At 38.1% G+C, this 22,313-nt stretch overlaps 1 protein-coding gene across 1 annotated transcript in view; it reads right to left on the bottom strand.

Annotated features, from left to right (window-relative positions):
- The window catches only part of LOC135089448 (arylsulfatase I-like), a 91,108-nt gene extending 80,203 nt beyond the window's left edge, over positions 1–10,905 (bottom strand). The window contains exon 1 of the mRNA XM_063985026.1: positions 10,777–10,905. The gene's annotated coding sequence lies outside the window, so the exon portion shown is untranslated. The remainder of the gene's footprint in view (positions 1–10,776) is intronic.
- Positions 10,906–22,313: the final 11,408 nt, after the last annotated feature.

Genomic DNA, 22,313 nt, shown 5'->3' with positions numbered 1-22,313 from the left:
GCTTTCTTCTCAGATCTCCTAAACCAATGTGCGACCTTCTTTTCATCAAACTAAGGAATCAGTTTCAATCTCCTCGCCATCTGGCTTTCTACTGTAAGCTCCTTAACTCGTTCTCCTCTCCTCAAGCCATGAGGTGAACTGACTTCAATCCGAGTACTCTCCAACTGAAACAGCCTATTCTTCTCAGCCTCCTCCCTCTTATACATATTGGCCTCCTCCGCCTAAAGTAATCTCATTTCTTTCTCCGTATCAAGCCTCCGGGCTTCTCTAGCCTCCTCAGTCTTCAGCCTCCTTTCCTCAGCTTCAGCTTCCAACTGGAGCCTTCTCAATTCTCTTTCTCCTTTTCAGCCTCCTCCACCTCCATTCTCCTCATTTTCAAATTGAATCTCATCTTCTCAGACATACCTTCGGTCTGAGAGAAGCCACATAGCGTCAGTGGACGCTATGTTTGGGACTAGGTGTCCTCACACCGAATTGGGCCAAATCTACACTGACGCTCCCAGCAGAGGCAGGGGACTCAGGTCGCGAGTCACCTCGGCTACGAGCCCTGCCCTCCATGATTTACTTCAAATGTGAGCACACAAAACAATGAAACAAACAATTAACAACAAACTGTCTTCCCCACGTGGCGACGAAGCTCCCAGCTATCCTGGCGAGGTCGCCAACTTCTGTTACAAAGACAATTCCCAGCCTTTTCACAAAGCTGCCGCACCTGAATTAGTTTCCCTAAGCCACCTCCTGTGTGGATTCAGTGCAGGGTTCAAATATGGGTGTAAAGGGTCCCTTGTGATTTTTGCACCCTTTTCACAGCAATCGTAACTCCAGATCACACTAATTTGAAATCGCAAGTCAGTTTTACCTACCCACAGACAAGGGAGATGCTCCAAACAATACTTAAGACCCACAGCTTCAGAAGAATCGACAACCTATTTAAGGAAAACACAATAACACGCATATGATCGAAGAATAATACCCCGTTGGACTTCCAATCACCGTGACAGTCCTCCCACTGCCCAACAGTGTTATAACCTCAAGCTGAGCTGAGCAGTATCATTTACTGCCTCTTGGGCGACAAACCTTGCCAGGACCCGAGGAAAGAGTAAAGTTTACTTACTACCCGGCTATTTTTTTTTTTTTTTTTATGTAGGAAGGATACTGGCCAAGGGCAAAAATCTAATAAAAAAAGAATGCCCACTGAAATGCCAGTCCCATAAAAGGGTCAAAGCAGTGGTCAAAAATTGGTGGATAAGTGTCTTGAAACCTCCCTCTTGAAGGAATTCAAGTCATAGGAAGGTGGAAATACAGAAGCAGGCAGGGAGTTCCAGAGTTTACCAGAGAAAGGGATGAATGATTGAGAATACTGGTTAACTCTTGCGTTAGACAGGTGGACAGAATAAGGGTGAGAGAAAGAAGAAAGTCTTGTGCAGCGAGGCCGCGGAAGGAGGGGAGGCATGCAGTTAACAAGATCAGAAAAAACAGTTGGCATGAAAATAGCGGTAGAAGACAGCTAGATATGCAACATTGCGGCGGTGAGAGAGGGGGTGAAAACAGTCAGTTAGAGGAGAGGAGTTGATGAGACGAAAAGCTTTTGACTCCACCCTGTCTAGAAGAGCAGTATGAGTGGAACCCCCCCCACACATGTGAAGCATACTCCATACATGGACGGATAAGGCCCTTGTACAGAGTTAGCAGCGGGGGGGGGGGTGAGAAAAACTGGCGGAGACGTCTCAGAACACCTAACTTCATAGAAGTTGTTTTAGCTAGAGATGAGATGTAAAGTTTCCAGTTCAGATTATAAGTAAAGGACAGACCGAAGATGTTCAGTGTAGAAGAGGGGGACAGTTGAGTGTCATTGAAGAAGAGGGGATAGTTGTCTGGAAGATTGTGTCGAGTTGATAGATGGAGGAATTGAGTTTTTGAGGCATTGAACAATACCAAGTTTGCTCTGCCCCAATCAGAAATTTTAGAAAGATCAGAAGTCAGGCGTTCTGTGGCTTCCCTGCGTGATATGTTTACCTCCTGAAGGGTTGAACGTCTATGAAAAGACGTGGAAAGGTGCAGGGTGGTATCATCAGCATAGGAGCGGATAGGACAAGAAGTTTGGTTTAGAAGATCATTAATGAATAATAAGAAGAGAGTGGGTGACAGGACAGAACCCTGAGGAACACCACTGTTAATAGATTTAGGAGAAGAACAGTGACCGTCTACCACAGCAGCAATAGAACGGTCAGAAAGGAAACTTGAGATGAAGTTACAGAGAGAAGGATAGAAACCGTAGGAGGGTAGTTTGGAAATCAAAGCTTTGTGCCAGACTCTATCAAAGGCTTTTGATATGTCCAAGGCAACAACAAAAGTTTCACCAAAGTCTCTAAAAGAGGATGACCAAGACTCAGTAAGGAAAGCCAGATGATCGCCAGTAGAGCGGCCTTGACGGAACCCATACTGGCGATCAGATAGAAGGTTGTGAAGTGATAGATGTTTAAGAATCTTCCTGTTGAGGATAGATTCAAAAACTTTATATAAGCAGGAAATTAAAGCAATAGGACGGTAGTTTGAGGGATTAGAGCGGTCACCCTTTTTAGGAACAGGTTGAATGTAGGCAAACTTCCAGCAAGAAGGAAAGGTAGATGTTGACAGACAGAGCTGAAAGAGTTTGACTAGGCAAGGTGCAAGCACGGAGGCACAGTTTCGGAGAACAATAGGAGGGACCCCATCAGGTCCATAAGCCTTCCGAGGGTTTAGGCCAGCGAGGGTATGGAAAACATCATTGCGAAGAATTTTAATACATGGCATGAAGTAGCCAGAGGGTGGAGGAGAGGTAGGAACAAGCCCAGAATCGTCCAAGGTAGAGTTTTTAGCAAAGGTTTGAGCAAAGAGTTCAGCTTTAGGAATAGATGTGATAGCAGTGGTGCCATCTGGTTGAAGTAGAGGAGGGAAAGAAGAAAAAGCAAAGTTATTGGAGATATTTTTGGCTAGATGCCAGAAATCACGAGGGGAGTTAGATCTTGAAAGGTTTTGACATTTTCTGTTAATGAAGGAGTTTTTGGCTAATTGGAGAACAGACTTGGCATGGTTCCGGGCAGAAATATAAAATGCATGAAATTCTGGTGATGGAAGGCTTAAGTACCTTTTGTGGGCCACCTCTCTATCATGTATAGCACGAGAACAAGCTGTGTTAAACCAAGGTTTAGAAGGTTTAGGACGAGAAAAAGAGTGAGGAATATACGCCTCCATGCCAGACACTATCACCTCTGTTATGCGCTCATCACACAAAGACGGGTCTCTGACACGGAAGCAGTAGTCATTCCAAGGAAAATCAGCAAAATACCTCCTCAGGTCCCCGCAACTAGCAGAGGCAAAACGCCAGAGGCACCTTCGCTTAGGGGGATCCTGAGGAGGGATTGGAGTGATAGGACAAGATAAAGATATGAGATTGTGATCGGAGGAGCCCAACGGAGAAGAAAGGGTGACAGCATAAGCAGAAGGATTAGAGGTCAGGAAAAGGTCAAGAATGTTGGGCGTATGTCCAAGACGGTCATGAACATTAAGTCCTAATTAATTAAGGCTAATTAATTAAGTCCTCTACGGCTGAATTACATCAGCCTGTAGTAGTATTTAAGACAAACAGGGTCACTGATAAGAGACACAAGAAACTACATCAATAAGATTGCTCACAAACACACAGGAGGGTCAGTCACCGCTCATTGTGTAAACTCGGCCTGGATTCATACATTTCCGAGAGGTCATTTCCCTGGGTATAGTGTGTAATTCACAACTACCTTTACTGGCAGACTACTATGGAGACTCCTAGTCTATATAAGTAGGCCGGGGCGTACGGCCAGTAATGACTCACTCATCCCCTTAAGGCAACCAGCCTGGCTAAACAGTATCCCGCCTTTGTCTCGTTCAGTGGATGACTGCTAGATTAAAACATTATATAGGGCGGAAGAGAAATATATATAAGAGATTAAGGACAGGTGAAGAAGTTTTAAGGCCACAGTATAATGAATTAGTTAAAACAGTCAGGAGGTTAACGAAGAAGGCTAAGTGAAATTATGAATTAAAAGTAGCCAGCCAGGCGAAGACGGACATCAGGGGATTTTATCAGGTATACAGGACGAAGAATAAGGATGCTATAGGTCCATTAAAGGCAGCAGATGGGGAGCTGGTTAGTTCTGGGAAGTAGATTAGTGAAATTCTGAATGAATATTTTTAACTGTCTTCACCCTGGAAAACATGCAGGATATGCCAAGTAACGAACAGATGCTTATAGCAGATGAGAATAAGAAGCTGACATATTTACATAACTAAGGAGATAGTGGAACAGGAGATAGATAGGCTAGAAAAGTTCAAGACACCAGGACCAGTTGAAATATATCTCAGAGTATTTAAGGAATGCAAAGAGGTTATTAGTGAGTCTGTAGTTTCTGTCTTTAGGAAATCACTTGAGTCAGGTGAGGTACCAGTAATGTGGAGGCAGGCTAAAGTAGTACCTATCTTTAAGAAAGGAGATAAAACTTTAGCGTCTAATTATAGACCTATCAGCTAAACTTTAGTTGTGGATAAAATATTGGAGTCAATAATAGTGAGGAACATTAGGGAGCATTTAGACAAACATAACTTGATAAATCAGTTACAGAATGGCTTCACGAAGGGGAAATCTTGCCTGACGAACTTGTTAAGTTTTTACAGTAAAGTGTACGAGGCAGTAGATAATGGTGATAGTTATGACATCTTATATCTGGACTTTACCAAAGCATTTGACAAGGTACCCTATCAAAGGCTCCTGAGAAAGGTTAGGGCACACGGGATAGATGGGAAGGTGTTAGGCTGGATAAGGTCATCGCTAAGTGACAGGGGACAAAGGGTTGTAATAAATGGATCTAAACCCGGGTGGGGTCAAGTATTTAGTTGGGAGCCACAGGGATCAGTATTAGGGCCATTGTTGTTTCTTTTTTTTTTATATACCAATGACTTGGATAGTGGAATTAGTAGTGATAGTAAATTTGCAGATGGCGCAAAGATAGGTAGATTAATTAGGTTAGAATCGGATGCCATTGCCTTGCAGGCAGATTTAAATAGGATGAATGAATTGACGGACAGATGACAAATACAGTTTAATATCAACAAATGCAAACTACTGAGCGTAAGTAGAGCAAACTCACACAGTAGGTACACAATAAACAACGAAACTCTGATAGGTACAGGATGCAGGAAAGATTTAGGAGTTACTGAACTCTGTCGAAAAAAAAAACAATGCATACAGGCAAGAAACAGGGCAAATAGGGTATTAAGATTAATTTTTAAGAGTGTTAAAAGTAGAAGGTCGGAAGTAATATTAAAGTTATACTTGGCGCTCGTCACACTACGCTGTGCAGTTCTGGTCCACACATTACAGAAAAGATATAGGCCTATTAGAATCAGTACAGAGGAGAATGACTAAAAGGACACAGGGGATGAGGAGTATTCCTTACGAGGCGAGATGGAAGCCGTTAAATTTTACATTCTTTAGAAAGACGTAGGTTAAGAGGGGACCTGATAGAAGTCTTTACGTGGTATAGGGGTTATAACAAGGGAGATGTATGCAAAATTCTTAAGATCAGCGACCAGGAGAGAACAAAAAATAATGGGTTCAAGATTGAAAACTTTAGGTTTAAGAAAGAGGTAGGAAGAAACTGTTTCTCAAATAGAGTGGTAGATGAATGGAACGGACTCAATAATCATGATATTGCTGAGACATTAGGGAACTTTAAGAGAAGATTATTTGGGTTTATGGATGGGAATGATAGGTGGAAATACGTATGTATATTTCATACAGGGACTGCCACGTGTAAGCCTGGTCGCTTCTTGCAGCTTCCCTTATTTCTTATGTTCTTATGTTCAAATATTAGAGCACGTCTCAGTACGTTTGATGCTTTCAACTGCTGGGTAGTGACTGCATGAGAAAGTGCTCTAACCGCTTTTCTGCGCTGCTGCTAAGGGAGAGAATGCAAGGAATGAAGGGGGATGCAACACACATACATAAACAGACGCACCCCATACCCACTCCCCGTGCAGTCTTTACTTGAATTAAACACTTTACTTCAAAAAAAAAAAAAATTCTGATTAAACAAAGGGGGCTAGATAAATACTGACTACTTCATTACCAAGAGCAACTCTTCTACTGAATACTGGATGAGTCTCAAATTATATGGATAAGGGGAAATAAGGAAACTTAAGTGGGAAATATGAGTAATTGCACGGATAAATATCTTAGGAGTTTCAGGTTGAGTACGTACATGACCAAGACGAGTCTAAGTCTCGGCTCTGGCTTCTCTCTCTCTCTCTCTCTCTCTCTCTCTCTCTCTCTCTCTCTCTCTCTCTCTCTCTCTCTCTCTCTCTCTCTCTCTCTCTCTCTCTCTCTCTTTCTCTCTCTCTCTCTCTCTCTCTCTCTCTCTCTCTCTCTCTATCTATCTCTCTCTCTCTCTCTCTCTCCATTGTAAATTTCTTTTGATTTCGTGATAGGTTTCCTTTTAGATATATTTTCCTTAAGCTGTGATGTTAAACTTTTATTCTTCAGTTATGACTTTTTCCACACCACCATCCAGGTAGAAGTCAAGGCATGTTGGTGGCTTTCGTTGTTCGGGCAGCAACTCTTGAGGGATCAAGTAATGACCCTTAAAGTATGACGTTATTTGATTAATTTCTTAGTTACGACTTTTTTCACACCACCATCGAGGTAAAAGTTAAGGCATATTGGTGGTTTTCGTTGTTCAGGCAACAACTCTTGAGAGGTCAAATAATGACCCTCCTTTAGCCTTTTCTCCCCCCCAAAAAAACTTATTTACTGGATACCATTTACTAAATTAGCTCTTTTTCTTGGCTGTGTAGGTAAAGAGAGCGAGTGGGAGAGGTAGTTTCTATCCTGGTTGGCGGCGCTGGAGGAAGTGACCATGGATTAACACAACTACTCTGACCATGTAACCTCACTTGGTCGCCTATGGAGACATGACAACTCCTGGAGAAAACATTGCCAGGTATTTGAAAAAAAAAAACTTGCATTTTTTTTTAGCATCACAGTGTATACATACTACAACACCATTTAATTTTGAGGTAGGAACTACCTGACATGAGGTGTTTCTTGGTGTAAGTGTGGCAGAACCTCAGGCCGGGAAACCTCCGAAAATGATAACACCTAAACGCTCAATTGTTGTAGGTAAAATATTGGAGTCAATAATAGCGAGGAACATTAGGGAACATTTAGACAAACATAACTTGATAAATCACTCACAGCACGGTTTCACGAAGGGGAAGTCTTGCCTGACAAACTTGTTAACTTTTTACAATAAAGTGTACAAGGCAGTAGATAATGGTGATAGTTATGACATCTTGTATGTGGACTTTAGTAAAGCATTTGACAAGGTGCAAAGGTTAGGGTACACGGGATAGATGGGAAGGCTGGATAAGGTCATGGCCTAGCGACAGGCGACAAAGAGTTGTAATAAAAGGCTCTATATCCGAGTGGGGTCATGTAATTAGTGGGGTGTCATAAGGATCAGTATTAGGGCCATAGTTATTTCTAATATATATCAATGGCTTGGATAGTGGAATTAGTAGTGATGTTAGTAAATTTGCGGATGACACAAAGATAGGTAGGTTGATTAGGTCAGAATCGGATGCCATCGCCTTGGAAACATATTTAGATAGGATGAATGAATGGACGGATAGATGGCAAATGCAATTTACTATCAACAAATGCAAAGTACTTAGCGTAGGTAGAGGAAACCCACACAGTAGGTACCGGGTACGAGAAAGATTTAGGACTTACAGTTAGCTCTGAACTCCGTCTAGGAAAACAATGCATAAAGACCAGAAAGAGGGCAAAAAGGTACTAGGATTAATTTTTAGGAGTGTTAAAAGTAGAAGGCCGGAAGTAATATTAAAGTTATACTTGGCGCTGGTCAGACCTTATCTAGACTACGTTGTGCAGTTCTGGTCCCCACATTACAGGAAAGATATCAGTACAGAGGAGAATGACTAAAAAGATACAGGGGATGAGGAGTATTCCTTACGAGTCGAGATTGAAACTGTTAAATTTTCATTCTTTAGAGAGACGTAAGTTAAGAGGCGACCTGATAGAAGTCTTTAAGTGGTATAAGGGTTATAACAAGGGGGATGTAAGTAAAATTCTTAGGATCAGCAACCAGGATAGAACAAAAAGTAACGGATTCAAGCTTGAAAAATTTAGGTTTAGGAAGGAGATAGGAAGAAATTAGTTCTCAAATATAGTGGTAGATGAGTGGAACGGACTCAGTAATCATGTTGTTAATGCTAGAGCATTAGGGAGTTTTAAGAGAAGATTAGACGGGTTTATGGATGGGGATAAAAGATGGAAATAGGTAGGTTTATTTCATGCAGGGACTGCCACGTGTAAGCCTGGTCGCTTCTTGTAGCTTCCCTTATTTCATATGTTCTTATGTTGTTATGTAATTCAAAATGGTCAGACTATAGGACACAGTCATAGCAGCTATGTAATCAACTTGTGAAACATAAGTTATTAGTTGTTAGTTCTAATATACCATCCATATACCAAGTCTATTGTGAAATTATTTGTAGGAGAGTACATTGAATTAATTATTTCGAAGAGTATCAAGATGCATTAAAAATTAAATTGATGAATTAAAGAATACTCGAGTTCTTCTGTAGTCATCTCTTCTTTCTTTTTCATAATGACATTTTGAGTTTATCTTTGTCATCCTTATTTATCACTAATATTCATTAATTACTCTCTAGTTCTATTTTTTTTACACCTTAGGAATAAATGTGACATTCTACAAATGTGTACGTATCGTTGGTTGACGACTGGCCAGATTATTAGAGAATATGGAAAGCAATCAGTATTTCACACGTGGAAATAAGTAAATCTTAATAAAAACTCCGGTATCATGATTCTCTCTCTCTCTCTCTCTCTCTCTCTCTCTCTCTCTCTCTCTCTCTCTCTCTCTCTCTCTCTCTCTCTCTCTTACCCGTAATACTATGTCAGTTAAGTGCATGCTGCGGTTGAGATTTGAAAAAAAATAATAAAAAATAGTTATAAGATTTATGACTCGAAATTTTCAGAATATCATCAGCTACCGATTGTCTTTGATGGGTATGAATATGAATGTGATAGAGTAATGACTTCATGACTTCATGACGTCATGTATAGAGTTGCATTCAAAATGTCATATGGGCCTTATTTCAATTTTTTTGTGTGTGTGCTTTGACATGGACATACCTGAAAGATGTGTAAAGAAACGTAGTGAACGTTTTTTAAAATTCTCCATACCTCATGATATATGATTTTTTTTACATTTTCGCATTTCATGACGTCATCAAAATAGCATGAAAAGCTGTTATTTTGCCTCATTAAAAATTTTCTAATCATTTTGGGGAAAAAATGGTCTAACAAAATGTTACCCCACTCCCTGTCAATATTTACACGAAGTTCCAAGGCAACATGTATAATGGTTGATTTTATATATATATATATATATATATATATATATATATATATATATATATATATATATATATATATATATATATATATATATATATATATATATATATATATATATATATATATATATATATATATATATATATATATATATATATATATTTTATATCTCGAAAAATCATGTTTTGAGATACGGCTCTTTAAAGATTTAAAAGTTTAGCACCCACGTTATGTGTTTGTCAGAATTAGTAGATTTATTATAAGTTGTGTTTTGATCTATAGAGAAACAGCACACAAAGAATTATCTAGTTATTCCCATATTTAGTACTTAATTTCGTGAGCTATTTACTTTGTGGTGACACTATCAGAATTCCTGGCTGTGGTTCTTTGTGCCTTTGCCGGTACATTTAGCTCACTGGTGGGTGTCCTAAGAATGTTATTTCAGAGAATTATTGTTTATTTTTACCGCCAGTAGGCACCTTCCCCGTTCTCCATGAGGCAATCCTCTCCAAGTAGATTTTTTGGTCCTAATCAAGATTAGCACCTCCAGGTATGTACGTTTCTCCCTCTGCTTTCCTCTTCTCCTTATGTATTTTTATTTTTTTTCTAATTTTCTTTTCTTTGATTTCATCCTTCTTCTTAGCTTCTGATTTCGAAAGTGAGATCCAGTTCCAGCAGTGGTGAGAGCTGATGCACACATGCTGGAGGTAGATGCCTCCATGTTTGTTGATGTTTTCTCTTCTTTTCTTTTCATTCATCTCTTCCCTCTTCTTTTCATTTATCTCCTCTTCTCTCTTCTTTTTCTTCATCTCTCCCATCTTCTTCAGCTGCTGTAGCCTATTTTGTTCAATCTCCATGTTGCAGTAGGAAGATCAGCAAAGAAAAAAACGTAAGAGAGCCTTAAAGCAGGAGAACGACGTAACCTCTTCCTTTGCCTTTTTCTGTCGCACTGGGGTGCTGCTGTATGGCATGGCGGGAAAGCGAGCGATTTGAGTGGTGGAGACTCACCACAGAGACCAATATTAATGGTAAAATGACAAGGGAAAATAGGCAATATACCACAATACTTAGAAAGTGTTTATTGCGTCACGCCCACCCCATGGCATACGCTACTTATGTCCCTTTAAACGCGTCAGAATGAGTGTTGCCATACGCATATGCCTATGATTCATATACCATATGAATTCTGAATATTTTTCCTACAATAATCTACAGGAACTGAAAAAAAAAAGTTATTTTTCGTCATAATTTACTAAATGTCGATCGCATAAACTCATATAAACGAAAAAACGTACCTCTTTGTCTGAAAGCAGCAGAATCACACTACCTAGAGCGCGTGTTCTGGCTAGAGGGCACCCTTTTTAAGTAACCCATTACACGTGAAACGAGGTATTGTCCTTGTGATAAGGCTTTTATTTAACGGCTGTGAAGCAAGGTATTATCTTTGTGATAAGGCTTCTTATTTAACGGCTCCTTGGTGATTATGTAATTCGTTACGTGTTAAGTGGCATTATGTAATGTGATTTTTTTTTTTATTCTCTCTCTCTCTCTCTCTCTCTCTCTCTCTCTCTCTCTCTCTCTCTCTCTCTCTCTTACTCTTTTGGAGCAGACAGAAACAAACATACAGACAATATCGAATTTCTGGTTTGCTCACGTTCCAGTGAATTCTTTTATTTTTTTCTCTGCCTGTCAGTAGTTGGTTGTCTGGCTCCATCCTTTTCAGTCTGACCCATATGTACACAAGCACTTTTAGCATGTTTACTCTTCATTTGATTTAAATTTCATCGGTAAAAATCCTTTAATGGTTTTGAGTCTTTTATCGGCTGGGAGTCGTGAGAGGTATTTTTAGAGAGTCTAAATCACTTGCTTGGCAAATTGGTACCACAGCAAGAATCTCAACATGGAAGATGCAGAACGTCTGATGAAAGAAAATATGTTCTACGTGAGTACATGGATACACAACTGATTGAGAAAAAAGGCTTGTCCGTGGTGATATCTTGTATGTGAAATACGTTGTAAGGGAGGCATTGAGAAGTCGCACTGCAAGGAACAAGAACCCGAGATGAATATGACCATAACTTTGCGGTATTTGGATTTAGGCTAGGTGCAGTTTTGAAAGAGTGATGAATCTGGCACAACGCAGCCAACCTTCTGCCATGCCAATACCTGAGCACTTGAGGTTCATGCACAAAGTGACATGTCCATTTTTTTTTTTTTTATACCAATATGCAGAAGTCTCCGTTGTCGTCAGTTTTACTGATGCCCGCATGTGAGAAATACTGTTCCCAAAGGCCATCAGGCAAAATATGTAAATAAGGCGTGGAATAACACTACCTGCAATCAATTGTACTACAAAGAATAAAATCTGTTTTTGATGATGTTTTGTGAAGCATATATATATATATATATATATATATATATATATATATATATATATATATATATATATATATATATATATATATATATATATATATATATATATATATATATATATATTACGCAGAGCGACCTGTTAGCTAGAAATAATAAGAATAGAGAGAGAGAGAGAGAGAGAGAGAGAGAGAGAGAGAGAGAGAGAGAGAGAGAGAGAGAGAGAGAGAGAGAGAGAGAGAGAGAAGCAGATGAGTTTTGATATGCTGGATTTTATAGTTAGTTTTATTGAATGCCTAGTGTATTCTTTAAATAATTTTTCCCACGTCCTGTTGTCCAAACACACTGAAACCACTACCCCAAACAAATTTACAATAGAATAACTGAATTGCACCTGGACTTTTAATGAGCTTTATCAAGCAGGAAACAATTAAATGTTCTTTTCGCTGGTTGTTCTTTGATTCTGAGGCTGGGTGACGTCTTTGTCTGTCCTGCCATCCCGGTTGCTCCTCCTTTCCTTCCCCTCTAGTACAGCAAATAACAGTAATTTTTCACATGAATTGTCCAAAAATGTGATACAAGCACAATTTTGGCATGGTGGTTTCCAAGGATCCACTCAGCAAATATGCCTGATGTGCCACATGAAAATCCAAGTTGGCGGTCATTTTTCGAAATGGTCGCCAAAAATATCTTCCAAAGTCATGTTTCTCCATAAAAATGTATGTACTTGATGTATGTGAATGATCTTGGTGTCAAGTTCCATGTTTTCTAGCATGCTGAATCTAATATTCCTAGTTTCAAAAGGCTCCAGTGGTTATTTTCGCATTTTTTGGGGGGGAAATAATTACAATAAATGAGTTTCAGTCCAGAAGAGACTTCTCTGCCCTGGCCATCAACCAAGCCATTGAACAAAACAATGCTGTTATCAAGGGTGATGGAGGAGCAATTGGACTGACAGAGGACCCAAGGGCACTTCGCAGATGGATGGTAGCTGGACCAGAAGTGAGCCGTCTAGTAGTTGCCTATGAGGCCATGTGTAACAAGAAAATGCAACCAGCAGCACCAAACACCATGAACAGACCCTAGGTGACCAGAAGCCTTTTTTTGAGAAGGTGGATAAATTGTTCACAGCATTGAAGGAAGGGGAAATCCTTTCGTTTTTGCATGATTTTTTTTTTTTTGTTATTTGTCCCACTACTCCCCTGTCACGTGACCAAACCATCCGGCGAGTCTCTCTTGGCATGGAATGCCTTACTGATCAATGAGGACCCAAGACGCGACGGAGAAAATCGTACTTCAAAGAGACCACGCGGTGTGAGGCAGTAGTGGGTGTATAAGTTAAATAGTATCCCGGGGGGAACCCTTGGATACTATATAATTTATTAGCTGTACCCGACGCCCATTTCATTAGGAGGCTAGTCCTGCAGGAGGCCTCATTTGCACTGTTCTGAGTGTGTAAGGCACTGTATGCTTTCATCGGCCCCACTTGTGATCGTGTTTGTGCTGGCATCCAGTTTGTGGAAGCGGACACCGTCTCTCATTTTTTTTTTATTACTATTATTATTATTATTATTATTATTATTATTATTATTATTATTATTATTATTATTATTATTATTATTATTATTATTATTTATTTATTTTTTTTTTCGAAGTTTAGTATCTTGTGATGCCTCTGTGTGTCTTCACTGTCTACTGTCTGTCTTTCTGGTCAGAGGATATCTGTTTGTATGTACTTCGTGTTTGACTTTCTTCCATTCTTCCATTCTTCCATAAAATCGAAGATTGTTTAAACACGGAGCCGGGTTGTCCAATTATCTTATTGAGAAGTGGATGGAAGCTGTTGTGGGTGGTTTGCTCATAAGATATTGTGGTCTAGTCGAATCGTATCGTACTTGTGTGTCTTCCCTGTGACGTGTACTTTCGAGTCCTTTCTCAACAATTGTGGTAAGTTTTGCGTTGTATTTTTCCTTTGGGTAAATTTGATTTAGATTTTTATTTGTGGCGCCGCAACATCGCGAACATATGGCGCCGCTACAGACCTTTAAAAGCGACAAAGATTGCAGTTATTAAAATATCGGTATTAAAAACAAAATTTCATGTAAGGTAAAAATGTTAAAAGACCACTAAAAAACATGAAAACATGAAGAAAAGACATGGGAAGAGCCATGAAAAAGAACTTATGTGATAAAAATGAAAGGGATAGTATAGTAATAATTTAGCTACTTTATTTAATTTAATTTATATATATATATATATATATATATATATATATATATATATATATATATATATATATATATATATATATATATATATATATATATATATATATATATATATATATATATATATAGTCCATCCTTACCTATTTAATTACTTATGTAATTCTCCTTTAAACTTAATTTTCTTACCATGATGAGGGTCTTCCTCCTACGGCAATCACTATAGTCTTCCATATATATATATATATATATATATATATATATATATATATATATATATATATATATATATATATATATATATATATATATATATATATATATATATATATATATATATATATATATATATATATATATATATATATATATATATATATATTACTGAATATTATAAACCTAAGCATCATAATGTTCATTTCCATCAAATGAAAAATTTGCTATTCTTAAGCCAACCCTGAAGGGAAATTTAAACCACCAGGATTTTAATTCTTCAGACCTGTATCAAACTCATCGTTTTTGTCGAAAATTCTTGAAACTGTAATACTTGACCAGTTAATGGAATAATTAGAAAAATCAGTGTATTACCCAAAAAAGAGTCTGCTTACAGATGATCTGACTGCAGCGTTTGATGCTGACTCAGTAATCATGTATAGGACTCAGTAATCATGTTTGGACTCAGTAATCATGTTTGGACTCAGTAATCATGTTGTGGACTCAGTAATCATGTTAGGACTCAGCAATCATGTTCTTAGTGCTAGAACATTAGGGAGCTTTAAGAGAAGATTAGACGAGTTCATGGATGGGGATAATAGATAGAAATAGGTAGGTATATTTCATACAGAGACTGCCACGTGTAAGCCTGGTCGCTTCTTGCAGCTTCCCTTATTTCTTATGTTCTTATGTTCTTATGTTCTTATGCTGTAAATGAACTGTTACATGAGCATTTATGTCCTATAAGAGTGACGGATGATGCTCTGTGTTCTTGAGAAGTTACTTGCAGGACAGGATGTATTGTGTGCAGGTTGATAATGTTGTCTCTGAGCCAAGGCCATTACTGAGAGACAGGTAGCAGTGAAAGGGTTAAGAATGGTGAGGAAAACAACGCAAGTATGAAGTAATGGTGTTGGTGGTATGAAGTGTGGCTGTGGCTGTGGCTTGTGCCTGTGTCACTCTGCCGAGATCAAGTTTTGGTGAGCCGCATCTCAAATTTTAAGATCTTTTCCTCTCTTAGATCTGAGTGTGAATGAATCGATGCTGAAATGTTCTGGTTAATTAAAAGATTGCTGACCCAGTTTAACCATCAAAATATTAGTTTTGTTCTCAGTTTCCAAGTTTTGTGGTGCATCTTTCATTCTTAGCTTCTTGGCTGGGGATTCTTTAAGATTCTAAGATGTTTTGAATGGAAGACTATAGTGATTGCCGTAGGAGGAAGACCCTCATCATGGTAAGAAAATTAAGTTTAAAGGAGAATTACATAAGTAATTAAATAGGTAAGGATGGAATATCAAGATAATTAGGCTTACTGGTTTCACTAACTAATCCAGGAATAATTGTTATGTATATACTTGGCTCAGCAGGATCCATGTAAGTACCTGGCAGAGATTATTGCTAAAATAAAGTAACCCAGACAAGATGTTACACCTGATATGGGAACAGAAATACAGACAGGATGGAGCTTCTTAATTTCATTACTCTACTTTCTTTACAATGTGCAAGGAATAGAGTGGCAGTGCCTATCCATCTCAATCTGAAGTATGATTCTATACTTATCTCCTAGTACTCATTAGGAAAGTTTTTTTTCTTTACTTTTTTACATCTAGTTTTCCTAGTCTATCAGAGGTGGGACGGTATCTAGAAATGAAGAATTTTGGATTTGGCATTTAAAAACCGTTATCTAAAGTGGATGCTCTTCCTAACCTCAGACAATGGCCAGGATTCGAACTTGTGTGCCTGAGGACCCCTCGTCCCCAAAGCGCGCGCAGCCCTCTTCAAAGAGTTCAAGTCATAGGAAGGTGGAAATACAGAAGCAGGGAGGGAGTTCCAGAGTTTACCAGAGAAAAGATGAATGAATGACAATACTAGTAAACTTTTCATTAGAGAGGTGGACAGAATAAGGGTAAGAGAAAGAAGAAACTCTTGCGCAACAAGGCCGCGGGAGGAGGGAAGGCATGCAGTTAGAAAGATCAGAAGAGCAGTTGGGATGAAAATAATGGTAGAAGACAGCAAGAGATGCAACATTGCGACGATGAGAAAGAGGTTAAAGACTGTCAGTTAGAGGAGAGGAGTTGATAAGACGAAAAGCTTTTGATTCACCCTGTCTAAAAGAGTTGTATAAATGGAATCCCCAATACATGTGAAGCATACTCCATACACAGATGGATAAGGCTCTTGTACAGAGTTAGCAGCTTGAGGGGGGGGAGGGAGACTAGTCGGAACACCTAACTTTATAAAAGCTATTTTAGCTAAAGATGAGATGTGAAGTTTCCAGTTGAGATTATAAGTAAAGGACAGACCGAGGACGTTCTGCGTAGAAGAGGGGGACACTTGAGTGTCATTGAAGAAAAGGGGATAGTTATCTTGAAGGTAGTGTCGAGTTGACAGATGGAGGAATTGGGTTTTTTGAGGCATTGAACAGACTAAGTTTGCTTTGCCCCAATCAGAAATTTTAGAGAGATCAGAAATCAAGGGTTCTGTGGCGTCCCTGCGTGAATTGTTTACTTCGTGTAGGGACGTCTAGAAAAAGAAAAAAAAAGGAAAAGTGGAGGATGGTACCATCAGTGTAGGAGCGGATAGGATAAAAAGTTTGGTTTAGAAAATCATTAATGAATAATAGGAAGAGAGTGAATGACAGGACAGACCCCAAAGAACATCACTGTTAATAGATTTAGGAGAACACTGAGTGTCTACCACAGCAACAATAATAGAACGGTCAGAAGGGAAACTTGAGATGAAGTTACAGAAAAAAGGATAGAAACCATAGGAGGGTAGTTTGGAAATCAAAGCTTTGTGCCAGACTGTATCTAAAGCTTTTGATATGTCTAAGATAACAGAAAATTTCACCAAAATCTCCAAAAGAGGATGACCAAGACTCAGTAAGGAAAGCCAGAAGATCAGCAGTAGAGTGGCCTTGACAGAATCCATACTGGCAGTCAGATAGAAGGTTGTGAAGTGATACATGTTTAAGAATCTTCCTGTTGAGGATAGATTAAAAAAACTTTAGAGAGGCAGATAGTTAAGTTGTGCTGTAGACATATGAATTGTTGAGATGACAATTTGAATTTACAGATGTGTTGTTCCACAGTCCAGATCTGTCAACTAGCGAGGATGAGATTAGGAGGCTTCTCAAAAATTAATTGTGCAATGCTGGAGACAGAAGTGGAGGGGGATTACACCATATTAAAGCTACTGAGGATTACGAAGTGACTGTATCAGACTAAATCCTTATGGTTAAGTAATGTATTTATTTATATATCTATTTATTATTTGTAATGTTTTTTTTTTCTCTCAATAAGATGAGATTTGGTTTTATTTAATTATTTATGAGGTTATTATGGTGCAAGTTCAATAGTATGACTGTATATTGTTGCTTTCATCAAATAGATGTTTATGAATCATGATATCTATAGCATTTTTTTTTTTTTTGCAAAAGTTTTCCATCCTTTTGTTGTTTACATGAATAGCAGTAGTTTTCATCTGTGATGTGGCTATAAGAATTATCTTGACTGGGTGTAGGTTTTACGAATTAGTTTTGGATTGGATGTAAGTTATGCACTGTTGTATTGATTTTATTTTTCAGTGCATATCAAGTAATGTTCTGAACTAGTACAAGGAGCAAGCACTTAAGATCACTTAAGTCACTTAAGCTTAACTGGATCCAACCGATCACTCCGTATAAGTGTTTATCCCAGTCTCCTGAGTAGGTTTTGACAAAATTTGCTCAAACGTTTTCAGGATTAAAAAATCTGAGTGAATCTACCCTGACAGTCTGTGTCAAGTTTTATATTGTTCTAGGTCCACTTTGCAACCCATGTGCTTGTTCCAACTATAGATATGTGTAATGTGCCATAAGTAATATTATTAAAATAAAATGTTTATCATGCCACTAAGGGGAGATCATAGTACTGAAATATATAACTTGAATTATGTTGCATTACATGAAGTATAGTTTTCTTTCATTTTGCAGAAAGCAATGATTTGTAATGCGCCATAAATAATTATTGTAATTAAATGTTTTTCATGCTGCTAAAGAGAGACAATAATAATACAAAGCTTGAAAATACGTTGTATCACATGAAGTATTTTTTTTTTTTACTTTGCAAAAAGAATTATTATTTTTTTACTTAAGAAATAAAGGAAATAATGTCTTAAGGAATGGAAAGTTTTCTGCCTACCTATAGTGATAAATCTCACTGTCTATTGTTTTTTTTTTTCTTATTTAGCTTTGCTTTTAATGTTTTACTTCTGTGATAAATTCTGTGAATTTACAGTAGTTCATTTATTCATTTTTTCCTGTACAGTCACAGGAAAAAAAATTCACAAAATGTGGCTGAGACTTGAGGGAAACAACAAATATTGATCATTGACTGCCCACCATATAATCAATTAACGAACTGCTATATCCTAAAAGTAAAGGTCATGAAAAAGCCAGGTGTCAAGATCGTATGTGATGGTACATGCCAAACTAACTTTGTACATCCCTTGTTTATCTCATACTAGACAATTTCAATATTTTTTACTTTACCTTATTATTATTATTATTATTATTATTATTATTATTATTATTATTATTATTATTATTATAATTATTATTATTATTACTATTGTTGCGACGGGGGGTGACACTGGTAGCACTGTGCCGCCGGGTAGTGAAGATGGGCATTGGCAGCACTGGAATTGAGTAACAGTGAGACTGTACCGACAGTCTGCAGCGGGCTCCCCTTGTGTGACGCTACGACACTGGTCGCCACCGCTGCCACTACATGACTGCGCCCTGGGGCATGGTGTAAGGTTTGTGTGCCCTGGCAGACTAAGACAGTGAGTACTTGACACTGAAGTTGTTTGTGTGACACCTGCGTGGTCTGTTACGGCGTGGGCCACCGGAGGAGACAGCTGCGCAACGCTTTATACGAGTTGTGACTCTATAGTGTGATATTCTGTGCAGTGATGCTTTTCTGTGAGGTGGGACGCGCTACGGAGCGAAAGACGCTTTGCTGAGTGAGGGCCGGTGGTGCGACCCTTATTTATACTGTACCGTGGTCGTGGGCCTCGTGTACTAAGTTACTGCTCCGTGCGGACAATAAAGACAGGAGTGCTAGAGAGACTGTGTTTTGTTGCCCTTACCCCCTCTCTCAGTAGTCTGTTGAGTTCAAACAGGTGCTGTGTGTGCCTGCCTCGCCCCCACTAGCCAAACGAACCCGACCACGACAGCAGTGGTGGATTCCTGTTGTGTGTGCTAGCTGCCTCGGGCTGCTGCAGTAAGTGTGTACCTAAAGGTGCCTGAAGGCCGGAAAGGACGTGCACAACACAACAATTATTATCATTATCATTATCATTATCATTATCATTACTGTTGTTGTTGTTGTTGTTCTTATTATTGTTGTTGTTATTATTATTATTATCATTATTATTATTAAAATAATAATAATAATAATAATAATAATAATAATAAAATAGTAATAATAATAATAATAATAATAATAATAATAATAATAATAATAATAATAATTTATTATTATTATTATTATTTAAGTCGTTTTTCCATTATAGTTACCATTATAATGGTAAATTAAATGTGTTGGATATATAATGGCTTCAAGTAATCGGCCCAGTATGATTCTGATAGTTCATCATAACCGAGCCGCTGTGCATCCGGATAACTTTTATTCTCTCTCTCTCTCTCTCTCTCTCTCTCTCTCTCTCTCTCTCTCTCTCTCTCTCTCTCTCTCTCTCTCTCTCTCTCTCTCTCTCTCTCTCTCTCTCTCTCTCTCTCTCTCTCTCCTGTGTTACCTATGAACAACTGGGATCAGGGGAATTCGTATGTAAGCAAATGGTGTTTTTTTTTTTTTTTTTGTGTGTGTAAATACAGTATATTCACTTAAATGTTTCAATCAACTGTATAGTTTCAGATACATATTATGTATATTTAGAAGTTTCTATTGCATTGTATGATGATGAATAGTTTATGCTGAGAAGGACTGGACGTGTGTAGAGAAATGGTGTAGAACAGATTGGTGGAGAAGACAGTAAGATAAAATGCGAGAAATGTGACATCAACAAATGTGGGGATCAGGGAAAGTCCCACCCATGAAGTGGTAGGTAGTAATAAATCAGTGTTTGGTATAAGCCTTGCTGTAAAACTAACCAGGGCTGTGGCTGTACGACTGACATCTGCACGATGGTATCTCTCCTCCAGTGTGGACTACGCGGCCCTAGAGAGCGGTGTGTGTGTGAATATGTGGTATGACTGGGCTACCCCTCTAACTTGGGAGAACATTGCAAGGTAGTGAGATAGCTAGATTGATAAAGCTAGTCTTATAGTAATTAGTACAATACAAATATGAAAAGGTTAATTTAGGATAAAATTAAGTTGTTAGTTTTATGTAGTTACAAGTAGTGTTAAAAAAAATGCAAATCTCCTACAGACTAGGATTTCTCTTTAATTCAGTTAGCATGTATACTGTATGACATTGGCTGACCTGTAGTTTTCATTCAGTTGCACATTTATTGTGGGGTTAGAAAGTATTGAAAGGGCAGGGGGATTGGCCTCAGAGAGATGCAGCCCCATTGTAAACAATTATATATATATATATATATATATATATATATATATATATATATATATATATATATATATATATATATATATATATATATATATATATATATATATATATATATATATATATATATATATATATATATATATATATATATAGAGAGAGAGAGAGAGAGAGAGAGAGAGAGAGAGAGAGAGAGAGAGAGAGAGAGAGAGAGAGAGAGAGAGAGAGAGAGAGAGAGAGAGAGAGAGAGAGAGAGAGAGAGAGAGAGAGAGAGAGAGAGAGAGAGAGGAGGTGAGCAGGGACACACTGGAGTTTCTTTCTTCATTTACTAGTTGCTCAACGTTTCACCTTCTCAGAAGGCATCTTCAGACTATAAGTCATTATGAAATTAATACACTAATCCAAAATGCGTATACAACATAAAAATAACAAGAGACACTAGCCCGTAAGGAATACAACAACTTGCGCTGGATACTCCCTAATAGGGAGTAACTATGACTCCTGTAGGGCCCAGGATGGTGTTGTGCCGCAATTCCGTGAGTGACGTGAAAACCCTACTTGAGACTTAGTTACAGAGGAAGTGTGCCTCCACGTGGCGCCCGCTAGTAACGGAGGAAGAACCCATCACCCTGTCGTTTCCCAACAAGGGGGATTGTTCATCCGCCTAGTACGGCACTTCTTTTCCAAGCGCGGGAACGACGGTCGGACAAAGTATGACTCGATTAAGGTAGCGCATAGTCACTCCTATAAGGCCCATTCTCAGCATCCTCAATATATTTAATTATAAATTAGCTAAATATTTTGTTCACCTATTAGAACTATTAAAGTTAAATAGATTTAATTTAAAAATTCTTATGACTGTTAAAGAAATTAATAAATTAGAAGTTCATAATAATATTAATCAACTATATTTAAGATAAAAAAAAGTTTGTCAGCCTACTAGACTTGGCAATTAAAGACTTCCCCTTTTCGTTTAATAAGAAATTATACGTAAAAGTTGGTGATGTGGCTGTGGGTTCATGTCTTGGCCCTACTCTTGTCAATACTTTCTTATGTCACCATGAAATTGATTAGTTAAATGAATGAATGCCCTTGTGAATTTTGATCATAAGATTAACTTTCTAAAGATTTTTTTTTTCATAACAACGGATTTCCGTTAAGCAACATCAATAGCAATATTTCCAACTTTTTAAAAAGCAAATTTAATAGACCTTCCTCTAATGGCACTCAAACAACAGCGTAAAAATCCATAAAAATGGATTTTGCCACTTTTTTTTTCATAACAACGGATTTCCATTAAGCAACATCAATAGCACTATTTCCAACTTTTTAAAAAGCAAATTTAATAGACCTTCCTCTAATGACACTCAAACAACAGCGTAAAAATCCATAAAAATGGATTTTGCCACCTTAGCTATGCTATTAGAAAAAGACTCAGTACCATACTTAAAA

Source organism: Scylla paramamosain, chromosome 33 (genome assembly GCF_035594125.1).
Source record: "Scylla paramamosain isolate STU-SP2022 chromosome 33, ASM3559412v1, whole genome shotgun sequence".
In the NCBI taxonomy this organism is placed as follows: Eukaryota; Metazoa; Arthropoda; class Malacostraca; order Decapoda; family Portunidae; genus Scylla; species Scylla paramamosain.
The sequence above is the reverse complement of the archived record's forward strand: the minus strand, read 5'-3'. Positions and strand labels throughout refer to the sequence as shown.